The following is a 22361-nucleotide window of genomic DNA, read 5'->3' as shown; positions in this document are numbered from 1 at the left end:
CTCACTGTCTCTCGTTCTCTCTCATGTTGGGCCGCAGTGGAAAACAAAGACCAATGTGCGACAGTTCGACACCAGATTCCAGGAATGTTTTAAACGTTGCAGCCCTCAATCCACCAGAGGGCGCCCATCGGAATGAAAAATCCCTTGTGCGTATGTCTACCAGGCTATACGCATACCAATAATCAAGGCCAGTCAAAGTCCACCTACCGGATAGCTCAGAGAGCGCTAATCATATGGTTTTGGAGAGGTTAAGTGATAAAAACATTTTTTATCAAAAATCCTCCTCGATTTGCTTACAAAACAATCACGGCTGACAACCATAAAAGTGACTTAACTGAGTATCAGCCAAAGATCAAAGTAAGCAATCTGAAGCCTTTATCGTGAGGGTAGGGATGTTTTTGTGTTGTTAATGGAGAAGATCCTACTTAGCAGGCAGACCTTTTTGTGTTGCCCTTGGTTGTTCTGAGTACTACTTTGCCCAACTGCTGGATGGTGTTCCACAAGGCTCAACTTTGGGGCCCCTACTTGTTTTTGTTGTATTTTTGCTCCCTGGGTTTCATATTAAGAAGGAAGAATTTCATGGACAGCACTTTGTAGAAAGCAATGTTTGTTTATAAAATGCTCCGTGACTCATATTTGTGTGGTGTTTAGTATTGAATTCTTACAGCAACAGAATTTTATTGTAATTTGGAGGGCACTGCTAATTTGATTAGTAGTTAAGTCAGAAATGCACTACCTATATGGAAAATCATTTGACTTTAAATTGAAACCAATCAACTGAAAACCAATGTGTTCTCTAGCCTCCAGAAAAGAGCAGTACAGGACTGGACTCGCCAGCAAGGCAGCGCCGCTACTGACCTTTTAGCAACTTGCATTGCCTTGAGTGGACACGCATTCAGGTGAGATCTCAGAAAGCAATCCGTCACAGGGACCCTGGTGTGGCACCCCAATAAAAAGGTGCACCCGTCAAAAGCGTGCCAAAATTAGCTGTCATGATCAGGCCCCAGGACACGAGACATTGGATTTGCATCGAATGGACATAAAAAGCCGCCAAATGTGAGTAGACAGCAAATCCATACGGTGAAAAGTGAGCTGGGGATCCTCGCCTCTACTTATATTAATTAACTCAGTCAATGGGGATGTGATAGGTCAGTTATTCATCCTCTTGCCGAGCCTGGCCACTCTGTCAAACAGTCCTCCCAGGTGTCTCGTGCACGCGTGTACACACGCTCGGCACGAACTGCAGTGCGGTGCTTTGAGCTTGCTGGCGTGTTTCACAACATGTGAAATGTGAAAAAACACACTTGTTTGTGTGTTGAACTAATGTTCTTGTGTTTCAAGTACATGGGCCAGACGTGGCCGTCAAAGAGGCCGGGGGGGTCTGGCACCGTGTAGTTCCTTGAACTACACGGTGCCAGACAAGAGACCAGCCAGACTGGCCAGACTACAAATGCCTGGCATTTCTGCCAGAAAACACTTGAGTCAACTCAACACACACACACACACACACACACACACACACACACACACAGTCGCTGGCCCGACAGACACGGGAGCGGTAAAAAAAGGGTGACTTTTGCCCTTTGCCGACGATAGAGATGACACACGCGTGCACCATGCAGCGGTGGCCACATCAATACCGGCTTGATCCTCAGGGGACTCTATGACCAACAAGGAAGATTTCATACGCCAAATTAGTGACGTTCCCGTTCACTGATATGTGGCAACACACGCGCGGTGGCTAGCGCTTTGTGAAACCCCCAAAAGTGATGAAAACGATTCAAAGCTATCCATCCAGTTCTTCTAAATTTGCTTCTTTCCAGTTGATCCCCATCATTCACGGGGCCCGCGTAGAAGTGATGCCCTTTGAAATACATCCTCCAAACATTCATCAGCTCTCTTGTCTTCCAACTGCGCCCCATTTTACCCCAACGACCATTTGTTTTTTTCCCCCTTAAGAACTTGAGTCCACTTATGTCCGCTTTGCTGATCCGCTTGTCATATAGACTCCAGCCTTGCACACAAGTAACTTCCAAGGGTTTACCCAATTGATTATGAAGCGGCTGATCGGCGATCAATTAGACAATTAAAGTGCGTTAAGGGCAGGGTCGATGACGGCACGTCTCCTGGATGCCTCGTCGTTGCCATCGCATTGGATGGATTAAAACGGAACTCAGTGCAGAGCTTTGTGTGAAAGCTAAAAGCCCGCAGCCGCTACGGGGCATGACCTCTTGTTAGCCACGTTTAAGGATTCCCCCCCCCCCCCCCCCCACACACACACACATACTTCCACTCATGCTTGTTTGACGTTGAAAACAACCAACTGGCAGCTCTCCAAGAAGCAGTCCCACATCCCCTAACCTATTCATTTGTTTCCTTGTCTGAAAAGTAATCTCAAGGTGACGTGATATTGCAATTAAAACCCAGACCGAAATCCAACAAATCTGCGGACTACCCTGAACATGAACAAAACATGAAAACCATTTTTGCAAGCAATAAAAAGAGACAAGAAACTACCTCAACAGTTTCTTTAAAATGGCCTGAAAGAAGCTAAACCCAGATCTTAACCCAATAGAAAATCTGCATTGAAACATGGAGGGAAAAAATATAATAAATATATATATATATAAAATATATAAAATTCATTAGGAACAATGAAAATAAAAACAGACTACCATCAGTTCGACATGTCCTGGAAAATGCTAAAACTTTAAAACTAAAAATCTGTAAGAAGACATGGATTAAAGGCAGGAAAATATCAGTTCCTTTAACTTGGCCTTTGAGAAGCCAAAACCCAGACCTAAACCCGATAGAAAGTCTGTATTAAAGGAAGAGAGAACTGGTTGCTCATTTGGGGGGCTTGAACGTATAACTTGAACGTCCCTCAGGGGCATTTCTGCCAGAAAACACTTGAGTCAACTCAACACACACACACACACACACACACACACACACACACACACACACACACACACACACACACACACTCGCTGGCCCGACAGACACGGGAGCGGAAACGGGTCGAATCCTACTTCAAATTCTTTTTCCTCGCGGCTTGTCGACCGGGGAAAACAAACCGACCCGAGGCACCGCGGATGGGGATTTACTAATTAACTACTTACACACACGCGCACGTGTGCGAGAAAGAAGTGTGCGTGTGTGTGTGTGTGTGTGTGTGAGAGAGAGAGAGAGAGAGAGAGAGAGAGAGAGAGAGAGAGAGAGAGAGAGAGGAGAGAGGGAGAGAACGGTACATCCTCCCTCCCCTTCCTCCTCACATCCATCCATCCACTCCCCCCTCCCCCTCCTCCTCCTTGGCTCCATCTCCTCGCCTGCCTCCCCTGCGCTGTCCTCGGTGGCTTCAGGTTGCTAGTCGAGTGTTGCCTCTCGGCGCGCGCGTTTGGATGGACTGACAGATTTGCTCACTTTCCCTCCAAAAGAAAAACCAGAAAAAAAAAAAATAGAAAACACAGCAGGCCAAAACTACAGGTGAGTTTGACCTTTGTCTTGCTCTGGCACCGAACCTCGTCCCCGTCATGTTTCGCTTTGCCTCAGTATTGTGCGCAGTAGGAAAAGTTTTTTGACTCAAAGTGGAATGGCACGCGTGTTGGATGTGCTGCGTCATCGGCGTGGGTTGTGTGTTGAATTTCGAGTCGTTTGGGTTTGTGCGAGGGAAAAGTTGATTTCCGCAACGCTTTCATTTGAATCAGAGTCTGATCCGTTTTTACGGACTGAATTGACATTTAAAAAACACACACACGTGAAGTGTCGTTTACTGTGCACGTGCTGGCGGGCTATACATTTTGGGCATCCGGGTAATGGGGGATGCTTTAGTTTTGCGTCTGCCTTGGCCCGGATTAGCCTCTTTTACGTGTTGCCATTTGTTCGAGCTCTCACCTACACGCAGCTTTGCATCCATCAGTCAATTACGCATGCGCGCGCGCGCACAAACACGCACATTGAACACGCGCACACTCGACCGTTCAAAACAAGCATTGCGTGTGTTTTAATTTTTCTTTTCTTGAATTTTTGGGGTGCAAAACTTTTTAGTAATCTATTTGCACTCTTCTTCTTCCCCAGGTTTCTCTCGCCCACTCCGCGATGCTATAAAGTTTACCTTCCAAGCGAAAAATAATATTTGAATTTTTTGCGGTTCTTTCTGTTTTGTTTTTGTTTTCAGACGTCCACGCAGCTTTGATACATATTCATGAAACGTGTGTGTATTTGTGGGCGCGCGCTGCGCCTCGGGTGCGTGCGATCCCGTCAATGATTTGTGGCGGCATATGTGTTTGCCGATCGATCCACGCATGTAACTATTGCAGATGAAGAGGCCAATCAATTGATACTCTCAATCCGCGGCCCGTCTTTGCTTCTACTCCCTCTTCTTGATGTTTTTCTCTTGCGCGTCCTTGCACCGCATGCAGTCAATTTTAAACTATGCATAACGCAGCTTGCAGCTTCAGTTTTGGACACAACCGGATTTTTTTCATTTTGTAAATAATAAAATGAAGGTGAATATTTGAGTAAATGGCAAGTTAAGCGCACCAAAAATTGGTGATTGTCACTAATGCATGTCATGTAAATATTTGTTTTACTATTAATATCATCAATTCAGATTCTGTTATAAAAAGTGTTTTTAAGGTCCGATCCAAATTGCGTCGTTAACATTTTCTTGCGTTGAGGATGGAATGAAGTAAAAACAAACGGCCGAATAATCCAGCAATGTTTTGGTTTGTTTTTAGCGTACGGATTTTTAAGTGCAGAATGGTTATTATTTATTAATTGTTGGAGTGCCTTTTTTATTTTTTATTTCTCGGGTTTATTTGGTGATTTATGGGAGCCGGAGCAAAATAACACGATTTCGCTAAAAGTAAGGCTTTTTGGTTTTATCCAAATTAATTTGAGTAATGACAATAAATTGTATTTGTCGTGGTTGTTTTGATTATTTTATTTATTACAAACGGAGTGTGAAAGTTATTTCCCTTGGGTCAGTCGTTGTTTTTTTCCCCACTCCTAAAGGCCTTCTGCTTCTTTTCTTTCTGCTTCTGCTGCTGCGCGACGGAGGCTGAGAAAGTTTGTCTTACTTTAATTCGTGTAATAATCAACTGCGCTTTCCCGCCGTTTGAAGGCGTTGAGTTGTCACGTGATGAACGCGCGGCTCATTTGCGCCAGGTCGATTTTTGTTGCAGGCTGTGCGCATCCACAATAAGCTACTCGCAAGGCCTTCAAATCACAACACGCCACTTTTTCTTTTTCTATGGCGCGAAAATTCTTGGGGAGGGGGGGATCAAAATATCCGCAAAATTACCAACCTGAAATGCTAACAAAAATATTTATTTTATTTTGGCCTGGGAAATTATTATTATAATAATTGAGGAAATAGATTTCACAGTGTGCACGACATAACATTGCTGTTGTTGGAGCAACAGAAAAGTAAATAGATGTCAAAATGACCTTATTTTACATCATGTCAAAATCAGCCGAGTTTTGAACTCAATTAAGACAGGTTAACTTGTTGATCCATGTTAATGTATTTTGTTTATATTTTATGAACCACTTTGTGTGTACGCTGTACACAGTAAATAATAAAACAAAAGCAAATGAATCGTTCCTTACAAGTTACATCCATGTAAATTTAAAGTTAAAATCAAATTTTATGATAACCACCCAAGTAATCTGGAAAAAAATCAGTCAAACAATAACAGTAAATAAAAAACATAATTTGATAATAATTATTTTTTTACAGCGTTAAATGTAAGTACATGTATTTATCTCCCAGTTTTTGATCTCTTAGAAATCGAACGCATTGTTGCGCATTCATTTTAGTTTGACGTGCGTCTTTTTTTTAATATACATATATAGAGAGAGAGACGCCAAAGGTGTTTCGAGTCTTTGCGGACCGAGTCCCAGCGGGAAGCGCCAAGTCGCGCTAGGCCGACACACGGCGGTCGGGCTTCGGCCTCAGGTGCATCGCTGAGGCGGGGCGACGGCGAACTCCAGCAGGTAGGGCAAACCTTCACATTTTCACTCGCCATTGATGGCGGCAAAATGTTGACACATTCAAAACTTTCAAAGTAAGACGACAGTTTTTGTAAGCGGAATTAAACCTGCTGGCATGAGACCATTTGTGTGCAAATGTAAAAATTGATCAAAAGTCTCTTCCAACCCCTCAAACATAATCAGAATGTGTAAGAAACAACATTTTGTGGAATCAATATCACAACATCATACTTAAAGACAATTGCAAAATTACACATATAAAGATCAACATGTTGAATGTAGTTATATATTTATAAAACTATATATATATATATATATATATATATATATATATATATATATATATATATATATATATATATATATATATATATATATATATATATATGTGTGTGTAAATGGGTATATATATGTATATATGTATATATGTATATATGTATATGTATATGTATATGTATATGTCTCAAAGTATAGACATATATATATATATATATATATATATATATATATATATATACATACTTTGTTTATTAAGAAATTTATTGAGGAGTTTTGTCTCGAGAGGTGGGGTAAAATGTTTCAGTGAAGGTGAACTTAAAAATGGTACGCCTTCTTTACCGGACTTTTTTGTCTGGTGGTTGGTGTAAGCTGAACAAGATGCTTCTATTAAAAAATGACTGGCAAAATTAGAGTGACTGACTCAACTGACAAAAAAGAGAAGAAAGTCCGGTACACACTCCAAACGGTTCTTAAGTACCAAAGTAAAAAGTAAAGTGTCAATTCTCTTGCTTTCAATGATATTTATGCCAGGTGTATTTTAAGCCCCCCCCGCGCCCAAAATGTTGAGTTGTATTCAGCTTCCTTCCCATTTTTACATATTTTTATGCACTTCTTTTAAAACGTACATCTGTGATACATTCTATTCATACAATTATGTTCAAACAGTGTATAATGTTACAGTGGCTTGTAATTAGATTTAATAAAAGACATGTTGCACTGAAAGATCGTAATATCAGATGAATGGAATGTAAAACAAATCAGTTTGTTTGTCTTCGTGAAGTCATCGTGACTTTACGTTTCAAAACTACAGTGAAAGATTCTGCAGTAGTATTGTTTTATTTGCAGAAGATAAAGAATATATACCACCCAGTATTGTATTGTTGGTCTACCTGAGTTGCTGCACCCTTTGTTTTCAATCGTTCATTGCTTTTTTTGCAGTCTGTTAGCATTAAGCAAAGCAGATTTAATGCAGAACTGATACAATTAATTTTAAACGCACAATTTTCTCATGTCTGTTTTATGTTTAGATTTTGAGTAAACTTGAAGCCTCGTTTTTGAAAAAGTGATCGCTATCAACAAAACTCCTGCTTGTTATGGAGCTCACATGCCGCCTTACGAAGGCGCTCTCGTTAATGTCCAAAAATGTTTCCTGCGTAGATTTACTGCTGAACGTAATGTCGCAACCAACTTCTCAAACGTGCGTTGTTGCCGGCAGCCATTCTTGCTGAAAATAGGAGCCCTGAAGGCTTCCTATACACACACACACATATGCACACACACATATGCACACTCACACGTACACACACGCTCCCCAAAGTCTTTCCTGCGCGATATGAGCCCCTCGGCTCGTCTTCAAATGTACATCTCACTATTCATTATTCAGCGCTCATTACAAGTTGTGCTCAGGTGCTGCTTTCTTCACGACCTGTTCCACGTGGAGAAGATTGCTGGGGGAGGGGGCGATTTACCCCCCCCCCCACACACACACACGCAACCCCCCACCTTGTCTGCACCTAAGTACAAACTTGTACCCAATGATAAGAGTGTCAGCTTTCTATTTTTCTCCGCCGTCGGCGTTGTTGGCGCTTGGCGGAGTGTCTGCCGGGCGTGAAAGGTCACATAATCAATGGTGCGCAATTTGACAAATCCCCACCACTGTCCTTATCGGCCTCGTGGGCATTTTGAAGCAGCGCGAGGAGCGGACGCCGATATATGCCTTAATCCCGGAGCCAAACTGCTGAAGTTTACCGTCAAACTAAACAGACAACAAAGAGAATAGCACATTGTGTATGTACAACAAACTCCTATTTTAGCTTTTAGCCCACTGCTAGCTTAAGGTACAAAATGGGAAATGGACTTTAAGCACTTGATATTTGAGCACAAACTACAGTAACACTTCAAAAACAATGTACTCAGTCATCCCTTCTTTATCCTCGGTGGGAAGCTGAGTTCTCAGTTGTCTACTTGTACTTCAAACCAAAATGGCTGACTTCCAGCCAATCTCACGTTGACACTTTTTTTGCCGAAAGCTTCCAGAGGGCGCTCTTGCTAGTACAGTCAACAGCTCTGAGCTGGATGGAAACAAAAGGTGTGAGAGCTGTGGAGGCGTCGTGTGGTGTGTTGAGGCCGCCTGCAGCTGAGTGCAACCAACAGGAAAATTAGATTTTTTTTTTAAATCCCAGTCTTTTGCCACAACAGACTGGACCCACTTTTTTAGCATGCATTACCAAGTAACAACAAAATTGTATGTTTGTGACGACAAGACGGCTCAGCACTTGGTATGCTGTAACAGTAGAGAGACAGCATTTTTTTGCACTTGGTGAAGCAGTATGTGGCTCTTATTAACCTATTTGGGTCATTAATGGGCCAACCCACTACTTATGTCAATTTGATCCAACTTTCTGAGTTGCTTTGTACAAAATAAAATAATAACTGAATTATTTTTTTGTTTTTGGACCTGTCAGCTCAAAGGTCAATTGAAGTGTGGCAGGATATTTGTATACTTGGTGAAGCAGCATGTACGAGCTCTTTAGCCAGTGTCATTTGAAACATTCTGTTCCGTATAAGTCTCAGCGAGGAGGAGAGCGAGGGCAGTGAGATGAAGTCAACTTGTCCCCGCTCAGTCATTAATCCGATTTAAGAGCAATTAAGGTGAGACCGATTCCTTCCTTGGCTAAGAAAGAAATGGATGACGAGGGCGGGAACAGGGAGAGGAGGAGGACAAAGACGAGTGGGCAAAAGACTTCACGTTTGATCGAGGCAAAATCCCTTTAGAGACTTCAGTCTAGCAGACGTCCAAAAGGAGTCCGATAAGGTTTGGTGACGTCTCAACATTGTCCTTAGGTGTCAGAGTGTGAATGCTTGTCTATATGTACCTTGTCTACCACTGGATGTCGCCACATGTGCTCTTTGCCGCCATCTAGTGTTAGACAATCATATTACACCCAAATACACAAGTTAGACAAAAATAGTCCTCAACTGTATTTTAAAAAAAAAAAAACCAGCCATATCGTTGGCGCCGTAAACCTGGATTTGTTTGATAGTTGGCGAAAAAAAGAAGATTCAAAGGGAGGGCAAAAAAGTGAAGGACAAAGTGGTGCTTGAAAGGAAAACAATCCTCAGGCTGCAATCCGTGTTCCCGATGTGTATCACCCATGCTGTCGACACGGGGGTCCCTCCGTCGCCACCGCCGTGTCTATGAGGAGATGGGGCGCGGCGATAGCCGAGCATGGCGTGTGACACGGGCGCAACGGTACATAAATCAAAGGCGCACGTAGGCGCGCTCCCCCCGTTTATCTGGCAGCCGTGATAGCAGTCGACTCTGCATAGACGCGCGTGGCCATGCCTTGTTAAGTGCTAGAGTAATGTGGTGTCGTCAACATTGTTGAGGCCTTGCTTTGTTTCGAGCCACTCCATTGTTGGACCAAAAGTGAGTCAATACTCAGGCAAATGAAAGAACACTGATTGTGAGCTCAGTCGTGATATTTCTCAGATATTGTTTTCTACAGTTTCTGACTCCAGTTTATTTGTTTTGGGTGCAATTCCACTGCTGACCATTTGAAGTACTTGGAGCAAGCATATGATGGACAAAACCGCTGGACTCTTTGGACATCTCATTTTCTCTTGGCTTGTCTCAGATCCTCACAGAGGATAAAGAATGCATGAATGAGGACTGCTGAATGTTTCAATGCGTTGCTGTATTGTTTGTGTTCAAATCTCACTTGCTTCAAGGTCATTTATGCGTTTTGTCATTTGTTAGCATTGGCACAAAGCTAGTGGACAAAACATTAAATGTATTTGCGTATGTATTTTCTATATATGTGACCCGGCAGTATCAATATGACTACTGTTACACTGCGAGTGAATTCCATTTTTTTTGTTAATGTCACAAAGCATTGAGACAACAGAACTGCAGTGACTTTCTTGCCAAATGTCGTTCATCAGCTCAAACTTTTGAGCAGTGCTCAGCGTCTCATCTCAACCGGCTTTATTTTTCTGTCCGGTTGAGTGGTTACGATGTCCGATTGAGAGGCCATTTAGCTGCTGTTGACAGGAGGCGGCGACTATCGACGGGGCCCCGCCGCGTTCAGCCGGCGACTGCTCTCGGGGCCCTGGCGTCCAAAGTGTTTTTGGCGTTTAATACACTGCAGCGGCGGCTCCTTGCCTTGCATGCCACTGCCACAGGGATCAATATGCACTGGGTTAGTGAGAAATGGACCATCTGATGCACACTCAGAGGAGGGGGGACAAGGGGGGGGGCATGATGAGCTAGTGACAGAAGCAGTGGGGAGGGATGAGGAAAGATTTCAAGAGAAGACAAAAAGAGAGGTGTAAGAGACCAAGAGCGTGATTAAAAGATGGCGTGGTGGAGAGAGACATTGAGCGGAAGAGGAGGAAGCAAAAAGAAGTGCATGGACGAAAAAGAGAAAGGAGGGAGGGGAAGGTGGGGGTCACACAGAGATGAGGAGGAACAGAGGGGAGGGAGGTAAAATTTCCATCAGGTTTTCAATTGGGGCCGATCAATAGTGTATTAGAGCTCACCTTGACCCCGTCCCCCCCCTCCCCTTCATTCCACCCGGACCAGGCTAGTCTGCCTCACAGCGGGGGAGAGGAGGGGGGCAATCCAGACTCTCTTTCAAAGTGGCAGAAAATGGCACAATGGGAGCAAGAAAGAGGAGAAGTCAGTCGGAAAACGAGTTGTGAGAGCCGCATCATGTCGTCGTCTCTGGTACGCACGTCAGCTACTTTCCTCTCTCATGACGACCCGTTGGAAAAGTGGGGGGGGGGTCACCGTGGGGGGGGGGGTCACCCGGGCAACAAGGCTAGCGAGTGAATAAAGTTGTCTCGTCTCTGGACATCGTCAGCACGATGGTCGGATCCATTAATTGGCCGACAGTAATGCTTTTTGTGTTTTCAAACACAACATAAAACACTGATAACATTCAAACCAGAGTTTGAGTCGGGGACAAGATGAACGGTACGGTCTGCACCGCAATCCAAATGTGCATTGCTTGCTAACAAACACGTATGACTGGAGGCAGCGCAAATTGCTGCAAATGGTTGCATTTTTGTTAACAAGTCGACCTTGTGCTCTCGTTATGACTCCCTGGATTGACTTGTCTGTCTTACTTGCATTTTATTTGATTCGCAACTTTGTTGCAGTCGTCTTTATGGCTCCTTTAAAGCTGCTTTTTGTGGCTTCCATCTTTATGAGGCGCACCGGTGTCGCTCTCCCAAGGGCACTGTCTGTCCGAGCCTTTTCTATTGCGCTTGTCTTCATTGGTGAAGTGGAGCCCATCACTGCACACGGACTTTAGGGCAAGACACCCCGGACTGGTTACCAACATATCGCAGTGTAGTGAGAGACAAACAACCACTCACACTTAAGGCTGGAAAAAAAATTATTTTCTTTGCGGAGCAGTTTTGTGAATCAATTGACGTCATTAGAGGAGCATCTTATGTTGCGGAGCAAATCTTTGCAGTGTTATTTTCTTAAATTCATAGCAAACCATTTGTCAATTTAGAACCTAAGATTCAAACGCAGAATCCCAGAACCGAGAGGCAGACACGCTCATCATGATGTCACCGTGCTGCATGACGGACTTGCGATGTTGCAAAAGCAAAGGTATTGAGAGGCAGCCGTCATGTTTTAGAAAGAAAGTGCTTTCTTACAAATCCCTTTGTTAAAAAGCGTAATGACTTCAAAGCGTCTCCAACCCTAAGTACCACCAAGAGTTTCAAAATCGCGAATCGGGAAAGCTTAAGTGCGCGGTGAGTCGACATTGTCAAAAAAAAAAAGCTGCGACATATCATGCTGTCACTTTCTATTGATTACTTCTACCAAATGTTCTGCTGTTGCTGCTTCTTTTTTTGTTGCGGGACTTCATTTGAACTCACACGCGTGCACGCGCACTCGCAGACAGAAGGCCGGTAGGACACCCTTCATCATGGGAGGACAGCATGACTTGAAGGCTTGAGGGGACACGAACGGGGAAGGAAGGGGGGGGGGGGCTTGAATAAAAAATTGATCCACGAATTTAGCATTTAGACACAGTTTACGAAACCATATAGGGGCCACGAGGGGGGTCGGGGGTGGGGTGGGGAGGACACTTTACCATAGGTCGAGCAGGTAAAAAAAAAAAACAGAACTCCCGCCTTCTCCATCCATCTTTTTAGGCTGTGATTTAGCTGTTTAGACACTGGCTTGTTTGTAGACCGTCCTCATCTCCTTCCTCACATTTCCTAATGCTGTTCCCATTGTCACCCTGCATCCACACTCCAGTGCACAAATGCATGCGCCCCCCCCCCCCCCCCCCCCCCCACGCACACACACAAAGTAACACACAAACTCCGTCCCGCTCTCGCTGAGGGGGAGAAAAGGCAAGAAAAAAAGAAATCGATCGGCGGGGATAGCGGTGCGCGTCGGAGGATCGTATCTTGTCAAAATAATATATTACCCTCATCCCCGGCTGATCGATGCGGTGGATTAGGGACGAAGGGCTCCCTCGCTCCTCTCTCCACCCCTCCCCTCATTCCATCCCCCTCTTTTCCCTGCTTGCTGCAGTTTAATATTTACCTCCGTGAAAGAGCGGCGGCGACGGCTCTCAGGCCTAATTGATTCCGACACATGGGGCTCTGTGCTCAGGCTGCGGATGAGAGAGGGAGGCAAAGAAAGAGCGAGGGAAAGAAGGCGACACTGCCAAACATCACGCGAGCGCTACAGGAAACGAGTGCAAAAGTGGTGGAAGAGGCAATGGCTTGGTTTAGGTGGCCAAAGATATACAAATAAAGCAAAATTGATCTCTTTGGCCACCCCCGCCCCTTTCTCTTTCTGATGAAAGCCAGAAAATGTCCAATTTTGGGATGTGTCTAAAAAATGATCTTGAGCAATCATCCACTAGTTTAAGGCGATTTTGGGGGGATTCGATCAAGACAGAGGCAGACAAATACAGAAATGTGCGCTTGATGTTGACACAGTGTCTATTTTATAATTGTACATCATCCAAGTAAATACTCGTGAGAACGTGTGACGTCACAGCATGAATCTGTACGAAGGAGGAAAACAGGCGGAAATGGGGCTGTACTCGGAATAGGAGTGAGGAAGTGGAGGGGCGTCGGGGAGGGGTGGTGGGGCTGCGAGAGCAAATGAGAGGGGATTAAGAGAGCGACAAGAAGATGGATGGAAACAAGCGAGGCGAACATGACAGGTGCGATGTAGAGCACCAATAAAAGGCGGGAGACGGCCAGGGAAGAAATAAGGGCATGATGGAAAAAGGAGTGCGGCGGCGAGGTGACAGAATGATATCAGGCGCACGGAAAAGACGAGGCGGTGCGGTGGGGGGCTCCATATTTTCTCTTGAAGGAACTGGCCTGTCAGGGTGTTCCGCCAGCACAGAGCGCCGCTATAAAACACAGAGAGCAGGCAGGTGCGTGCGGCCTGCTGACTTATGTGTATATCTTGCCTTTGTCAATATTTCTTTCTGTCTGCATGCTGCCTTTTCCCCAACGTTTGGGCCTGCTTTCTGTCCTTCCCCACTTGCATGATGTAAGCTACGAATCTCCATCACGAGACCTCGCATGCATCAGCTGACATCCCCAACAGGAATATTCAATACCGCCACCGGTGCATCCAGTGAACCTTTTGAACCTCTTTGCTAGGCTGATTTAGTCATGCCAACCCAGTGAGGATTGAGGCTCTTCTTCCTCATTTGGAGGGGCACCGAACGGAGGCCCGGCTCCGTCAAGATGGAGACGTGATGCGGATCCAGCAGAATCCCCGGTCTACAACGCTCACCAACAACCTATCGCTTGTCTTCATGTAAATTCAGAAACGGGGCAAGCTGGAACTTGAGTAGAGTGCTGCTGGCACTGAGGTGTAGTTGAAAGGCTGACTTTCATGTCGTGTCGTGGACTTAGTACTACTGCACAGGGCAGCTGGAAAGGCCTCTTGCAATTTAGAGTTTTACCAAAACTCAACTGTCAAATTGTCTCAGATCCCAAGGGCAGCAAACACAATGACAACAGCAGGGTCCTCAAAATTGAACCCTGTGGAACACCGTATGACAGTGCAGTGGGGGTAGAGTGTGGCTTGTGATGACGTATCCAGTCACTCAAGCTTTAAGATGGCAACCGGTCCAGGGTTTACCGCAACTCTTTACTGACATGATGTACGGATCCCCTGTGAGCGACGACATCTTCAGTCGTCGTGGAAATGTGCAAAGTGACAGTGGCGCAAAACACAATTTATTTACCTCAGCATTCCCAAATCCATCTCCATGACGTCCGTCGTCTCCTTGTTGCACCTGCACTGCTTCTCCTACCGTTTCTGCGGCGGCTTGGAAAGTGCTAACACAAGTGTCAAATGTCGTTATTGCTCTAATTCAGACATCCGTCATCGTGCACTCAGCTGGAGATTCCTTTTTCCAAGCTGCGTGTGCGTGGGATTGTATTTTGGGCTCTTTTCAGTGTCTTACAATATGAGGTGGTTGTTTCAATGGAAAAAAATCCACGAATGGAGATCTTAGAGGACTAAAAGCGGCAGGTAGGAAATACACGTTGCGAACAAATCGAGCTAAGAAAGCATTTGAAAAATAGTAGACTGTAAGAACCTGTTTTCTCCTTTTGGCCTCACATTGTCGTTCTACAAACGCAATTTTAATCAGAATAGCTCGTTTGAACTGGTCAGACTTGTTATCCTACAGTTCCCCTTTAAGGTTTCTTCGCCAATTTGTATGTGAGCTCTCACCTCTCTGCTCCCAGCGAGTCCTCTCGGATTTCATCGAGCTCTTAACCCCACCGGGCCTCAAATCCGCTTAGCACTGTAAGTGTTTTAAAAAGTGCTCTCGCTACCAGCGGCACGCTTGGCGCTGCGCTGCGTGGCCACCTGCGCGCGACCACACAGGCGCCACCACCTCCGTCGCTTTAACTGAATTTGCCGTTTTTATTACGCTTGCTCTTGTCTTGGCTTCACATAACATCTGTTTGATCACAGCAAAAGGGGTTTGCACGTGTTGGCTGGAAAATGTTGCATCTCTGTCCCGTTTTTCTGTCGTTTCCCATTTACACAGGCATTGTTCCGGGGCTTCAAAGCACAAATTTTGTTTAATTGAAGCGCCTCAACTCATTACAATGTGGTTCCTTGGCATTGACATACCGGTCAGTTGTGGCATAGTGCTGCTTTTTGTCTCAATGAAGCTCCTCAATTCACTTCAGCATCATTCCTTGGTAGCAAGATGCCTCTCAATGCCACCAAAGCACTACTTTGGTTCAAATAAAGTTCCTCAACTCACTTGAACCTAAATGTCACACAATTGCACCCAAGTAATACTGCACGTGTGTGCGCACGTGCACCTGCGCTCACTATATGCTTGTGTGCTCCTTGCGTGCATGAAGAACATGGCTTTCTTGACCCATATGCAAGAATATTTAAAAAAGTACTGTATCGTACTGTACTGTATACAGGAAATGCCATTTGAAACGATTTTTTAAAGGTATGCACTCCACACTGTTTTATTACTGTGAAAGAGTTTTTCTTGTTGAGATTGTGAAAGTGTACCTAATGAACTGTCCACAGGGGATAGGATGCGTTCACTGATAGTTGCATTTTTACAATTGAAAGAAAGAAAAGTAGCAGGACTCAGCTTGCCTTTTTTTCTCCTGAATTAACAAGTGACATGAGAGCTGCAAGCCGACGTGCACCGAAGAAGAAAAAAGATGAAAAGTGGTGAGCTCGCAGGAAGAAGTAGGAGATGATGATGAATGGATGGAGAGCATGAAAGGGTGCGCATGCACCTTGCCTTTGGGTGCGCGCTCCCGCTCTGAGGATGATGAAACGTTAATTAAAGTAAACGAGCTCGCCTGAACAAACCCCGCTACCGTGTCGCACGGACTGCGGGGGGGAGACTATCGAAGATGGAAGAGCTGCATGGGTCGATCGAACGCTAATTTTTAAATGAACATTTCAAGACGTGTAACTTTTCTTTTACGAAGGGAGCTGTAGGAGTTCAAAATGTCCCTGAATCCAACACCGGTCGGAGGTAATTTGCACATATTAGTATCCACAATGACCTTTTATAATTATTCAGCAAGAAAACAAGGAGCTGGTGGTGGTGGTGGTGGTGGTGGTTGGTCACGGGGGTATTTGTAAAAGAAAAAAAAGGGGGAAAAAAGTCAATTAAGACGAAGTTAACATTGTCTGTTAAAACAGATTTTCAGTCCTTTTTAGTAACGCATCTCAGTGCTCCAAATAGTTTTGTACCCCTCTTATATACTCGGTTTATTGAATTAAATTTTAGTCTGCATTAAATATAAAATTTTGCCATGTTGGGCTTAAGTATGTGACCATTTTTATTTAAATTGCACCTCTCTTTTATTTTCTTTCTCACTCGATCACCTTTGTTTGGTGAAAAAAAATTCAATTAATCCGCCATCTAATTCGTTTATATATTTATTTAGCGCCATGCATCTCACACTCTACTTCTCTTCTTTTTTTTTCTCCATCTCTCCGCAACGATTATCCCGCCGTCTAATTAGAAATCGATGGCGCTGGGCCGGCGGGTGTTTGCAGTGTGTTTGTGGACGTTCGCAGCAATTCCCAGGACAGCACTGAGAGAAAGGCAGGCAGAAAAAAATGGGAAGGAAAGCGAGGAGAGGAAGAGGAAACCCACACACGCACAATGACTTTCCAGCTCGCAGCTACAGTTCACACTTAAAAGCAAGCAGTCCAAAGTTAAAAAAAAATCAAGGAAGGAAAAAATGAAAGGAAAAATGGTTTCTTTTTTTATTGTTTTTTTTTTTAACGAAGTCCGTTTGGGGAATTGTGTGCACGTTCTTTTAGGAAAACAAATTGTCGCAAGCGTGTTATGTGCTAAACAGGCCCTGCGTCAGCCAAATGCGATGCCAATGATTAGTTTTCATAATGGTGGTCATATTTGTATTTGTTTCCTAAAACGTTATTCAATTGTTGTGGACGTGCTTTAAAGTACGATCAGTCTTTATTTTATTTGAACATTTACAGAATTATTTCCATGATTTTTTTTTATGTGTGTTTATGTTGGGATCTGATTGTGACGTGTGTTTATATAAAATATTGTTAACTATCGTCTTAAACATGTCTTCAAGGCACTATATTCGACATATCTTCTATTTTGATTCGATTTTATGCATGTGTCATCATCAATTCTATATTTATATTTATGTAATTCCAGCGTGCTAAATTTTCAATTGGCCTTATTGCTGGTTGTGACGTCATGTTTTTTTCCATACTAATGTTAAATAATTTCAGACATACATTTTCTCTGTTAAATGTATTTTCATAGTGTTGTACATATCATTGCTAATTGTGACCTTCCCTGATCATTTTTTATTGTGCAATATTTGTAAAATAATGTTTAAAAACTTTTCTATGCAATTTGACCATGACAATCTGTATTCATTTTGTACGCATGTCCATTCATGAAATAGGTTTGTTTCCCAAGATATTGAAGCGACTATATTTTTGAGCATGTTCATTGGACAAAAGTCACTTCCGGTCACGACATCCACATTTGGACATGATACTTGTCGTAGCACAGTTATTCTCAACATGAGGGCTCTGATTGGCTGATATATTATTTTCTGCCATACTATCGGAATTTGCTTATCCCAATAATGATGTTATCTGCAAAACCAGACATTACAACTGCAGTGTTTCCCACTGTGGGCTGCCACCAAAAAAATTGAACCCCTGTCAACTTGTGACGGTTGCATTGTAATTGAAAATCATGTTTGGTTTGTTTCATAACAAAGATATACATTTTTAAGCCATTTTTGCTCTATCCTGTGATTGGATTGGTAATCTTTTTTCCCCCTCGCTGATCAGCCTCCAAAAAAAATCTAATTTGGTTTTAATCTAAATCACCCCACGGACAAAAGTACCAGAACTTCTGGTCATTCTAACTATATCTTACCAGTGGAAAAAAATGAGTCTTCTTAGGGATTCTGAATTCTCCAATAGGTGTGAAGCACTTGTACTGTGCGTCATGCTTTAATAATAATAAGTCTAAAAGTGAAAGTCGTGTACTTGTCTCTGCCGCTCCCCGTTTGTGGTGACGTTATTAGGAAATGCAATTTCACTCCACCCCCTACCCCCCACCCCCCAGCTTGCCACTTTTTCGGTCATGGTTGCTTCACATTTCGTCAACCCCTTGTGATGCGTCACTTGAGCCAAAACTATCAATCTGAGCTCCGCAGGGTGCGCGCATCTGTGTGCGCGGGCGCGAGTGTTTTCTTGTCGCCCTGTCTGAGTGTGGCACCACCCTTGATGTCCCACCTTCATGGTGAGGACGCGTCACCCAAAAAGATGAGCTCCTTTCACTGCTGCACGTGTGTGTGTGTGTGTGTGTGTGTGTGTGTGTGTGTGTGTGTGTGTGTGTGTGTGTGTGTGTGTGTGTGTGTATGTGTGCACATCCTTGCATTTTCTGTCAGTCTGTCTCTCCCCCCTCATTAAAGGTCCCTCTCGCCCTGCTCCCTCCTCTTTTTCTTCTTCTTCTTCCTCCTCCTCCTCGGCGCCCGGCGCTCCCCTTGCCCGTGGCTATATGATCGCGAAAAATGTGTTTACAAAACTCGCTCTCTTGCAGATCAAACTGTAGCGATGAATCAAAGACTTTGCCGAGACAGGCAGAGAAGAAGAAGCGGCCAGAGGAGGCCTTAGCATTTTTTAAAATTCTGTTTTTTTTATTTTTATTATCCACCCCAACGTGTGTGCGTGCGTGCGTGCGTGTGTGTGTGCGTGTTGTTGTGGCGGTAATCCAGTCTCCATAATGTCCCACACAAACAACGGATGTCTGCCAGTTAAGGACGAGCTAATGATTTATTGACGTCTCGGGCGGGATGGCTGTGTGCAGATTGCACAAAGAAACAGCGAAAGAAGCGTGGGAAGTCGGCATGGATTGCGCAACGTTAGCGTAGCATCAGCTGACCTCGCAGACGATTGAGAAGAGGTTGTGTCACGGGAGAGTTGCAGGTCCAGCGTGAACAACTTTATGGTGCCCACATAACGATAATGGGACAAATTTGAGGATTTTCGAATTTGAGCCGTATTGAATGTTTCAAAATGGTTATCCTGCGGCGTTTTCAGAGGGACTTGAAAAGTAGGCTCAGGCCAACAATGGGAAAAGTGGCCTACGAGTATTCCGGTAATAGGCCAAAGTTGAGTATTTTGCCTTCCATCCAATGAGTTGCTTAAGGCCCCACGATCAGACTTCTCTCAAGGTTGTCCCGAGTGACCATCCCACCGTGCGGGCTGTGTTAAGACCGAGTTTTGCTCCTCCATCTTGCTCAGAAAACAGTGTCAGCCAACAATAGTCAGGCCGAAGTTGAGTATTTTGCCTCCCTTTTAAGGCCCGATTATCTAAAAGATTATCTTGAGGAATTATCCCATGATGGAGGACGTTGAGAGTGATTGAGGCTGACACAGACTCGCATGACCGAGCTCTTTATTTTTGTACTCCATCCATCCATTCTCTCACATCGCTGACAGCCATTTTGTGGATGGTGTGCCTTCTTGAGTACGCCGAATACAAAAAGAAAAGAAATGTGTCAGTTTTTGTTGTACGCTGCGCGTGACACGTGTTTAAAAATCGTTACGAGCGAAGCCGCTTAAGCAGCTAACGAGCCACTCCGGCGTAGCTGAAATTGTTTGCTGTCGAAACTGTTGGTAGATGTCTCCGACGAGGGATCAATAGTCTTATCATCTCCGATCAATTGACTGAATGTCGCCGCCAAGAGCGAGCGAATGGGGAAGTGGCTGTAAAATCACCACAAACATGACCAGAAAGCAAAAAGTCATCCGATGTTTTTTTCAAATTCTGAATGCAAAACCAACTTTTTCAAATCTTGTATTAAGACAAAAAACAGCAACAAGAATTCAGTGTTGTGTCCACTCGTCAATTCATATAATCATGCAAAACTTTCCTGCCATTGGAAAAATGATGCAAGTTGAATTCTTCGGTTTGAAAGTCAAGTTCCATTTGAACATTTTTAACCTTTATCAAAGGCTAAAGGTAGAGGCAGTCTATTTGAGGGAGGAGTTTATTTATTTCATTTGATTTGAGGTGGATGACATCCAGCAAGCAATTTGGTAGCGAGACATCCATCAAGTTATGTATGAGACCGTTTTGTCGAGCTCTAAAGCACTGTTACGCACTGTGCGGGTCTGCTGCGCCGGGCCGTGCAGTGGCCTAGTTACTCCCTCGATCGCTCTCATTTCCGAATTAACCACTCAAGAAGTCACCACTGACTCAATCAATAGCTCATACATAAAAGCTGCTCTAATCGCTGCCTCCGCATGTCCGTCTCACCTTCCTCCTCCTCCTCCCGACAGTCCTCTTTCTTAAAAATGGCTAAGAGCCTTGTTAGGCTCTTTTTGGGGTGACACCACCTTCTATTGATCATAACATAAGCTCACGCACACACGCACGCATGCGCACAATATTCTCTACAGGAGTGAAGTTGAGCCCACAGGACAGTCATCTGTTGTGAGCAACCAACAGATGGTTCCCTTGTTGTCGCGGCATCGCCTTGTCAGAACACAAAGAGGGGAGAAAAGAAAACACACAAGCATTTTAAAGCAAGATTTGGTTGGAGTGACACTTTTGCAATGTGTTTTTGTTCTCCCGTCCAGTGTTTTAGGATATCCGTCACGGCAAGTATTGCAAATCCTCAGGTGTGAATCAGGCCGGTGGATGTCAGTCAGATAGAAATCAGACAGCTGCCATTGGTATTAGTGTTGAGTGTAATATGATGTCAGCAAAATTGGCATGACAAAACCAAAGTACATTGAAAGCATAGCGAAAGCTCCAGGATACAAAAATAGAGAAATGGTGCACAAGTGGCCTATTCAACAGTTTGACTGACTTTTGTACTGTCCTGCAGTTGTCTACCAGTACTAGAGAAAGAAAATCATGTTGAGAGAGTTGTTTTGATTCAAAAGATCACCATGCCTGGCCTACTGTAAAGTAACATTTGGTGTAAAGGAAGCCTGTCAAATGCATGCAGAAGAGCTTTGTATGTCCAGAGGAGACAAGGTGTTTTATGTATTTTATTACTTACATAGAAGGTTCATGTATGTTGTATCAAAATGTATGCATATAAAGTACACGTAATTTTTTAGTCACCAGACTCACATTTCAGATTTCCCAATTTCCCTCACGCACCAGCTGTGCATTTTATTTTCCTGCAAACCAAAACCAAACCTCGGGAGTGTGCGCGCGCGCACGAAGGTCAGCTCGCCGCCTCGCTCCCGCGCGCGTTTTTTGATCTCTCATCCGTGAGATCAAAGGCGCTCTCGGGCTATTAGTCCGCGCGAGCCATTGATCACTCATCGATCCGAGCGAGACGCCGCTGCCGCCGTCGTGCACGCGCGCGTCAGCCCCTCCAAGCACGAGCGCGCTGCGATAGTGATAGCTTGGCCAAACTAAACTCCAGCGCTCATTTTTCCCTCTCTTTTGCCTTTTTTTAGCCGCGGGACATGAAACAATGAGGCCCGAGCCGGTTTTAATAAAGCCCGCTTTCCCGCCTTTCAACTCGGGCGCGAGGCGGACGAGCCCCGGCAACGGAGAGCGATCGATAATTAATGACGATGAATAATTTAACCCTATCGATTGATACTTTCTTCTTCATCCTCTTACTACCCCAGTCTTTTTCCTTATTTATTTATTTTTTCAGCCCCCCTTTCCATTCCATACCATATATCATACTAATACATCCTGCTATCTCTTGCCATGGGTGAAGAGTGCACTCTTCACCTGCTCTTCCAAACTTGTGAGGAGTTCTCCTGCCTCCTTCCAGCAAATAAACTATTTTGGGGATGCGGGTACATGCACCCTGCCCCCTCACCTTGGACTTTTATAATATGTCACTTGTAGCAATTAGCGTCAAATATATTGTGTTTAACATGCTAAATGGGAGCCACAGTGTCAACACTATAGCTGTAACCATCCACAGCAAAAAGTCGTCTCACAGGAGATTTTAATGATTTTTTTTTTTGGTTGACAATTGTCTGGCTTGTATGGCTGGCAAAAGATAGTTTGCGGCTAATTGAAATT

This window comes from Syngnathus leptorhynchus, chromosome 8 (assembly GCF_054491065.1).
Source record: "Syngnathus leptorhynchus isolate UIUO chromosome 8, UIUO_Slep, whole genome shotgun sequence".
NCBI classification, from domain to species: domain Eukaryota; kingdom Metazoa; phylum Chordata; class Actinopteri; order Syngnathiformes; family Syngnathidae; genus Syngnathus; species Syngnathus leptorhynchus.
The sequence above is the reverse complement of the archived record's forward strand: the minus strand, read 5'-3'. Positions refer to the sequence as shown.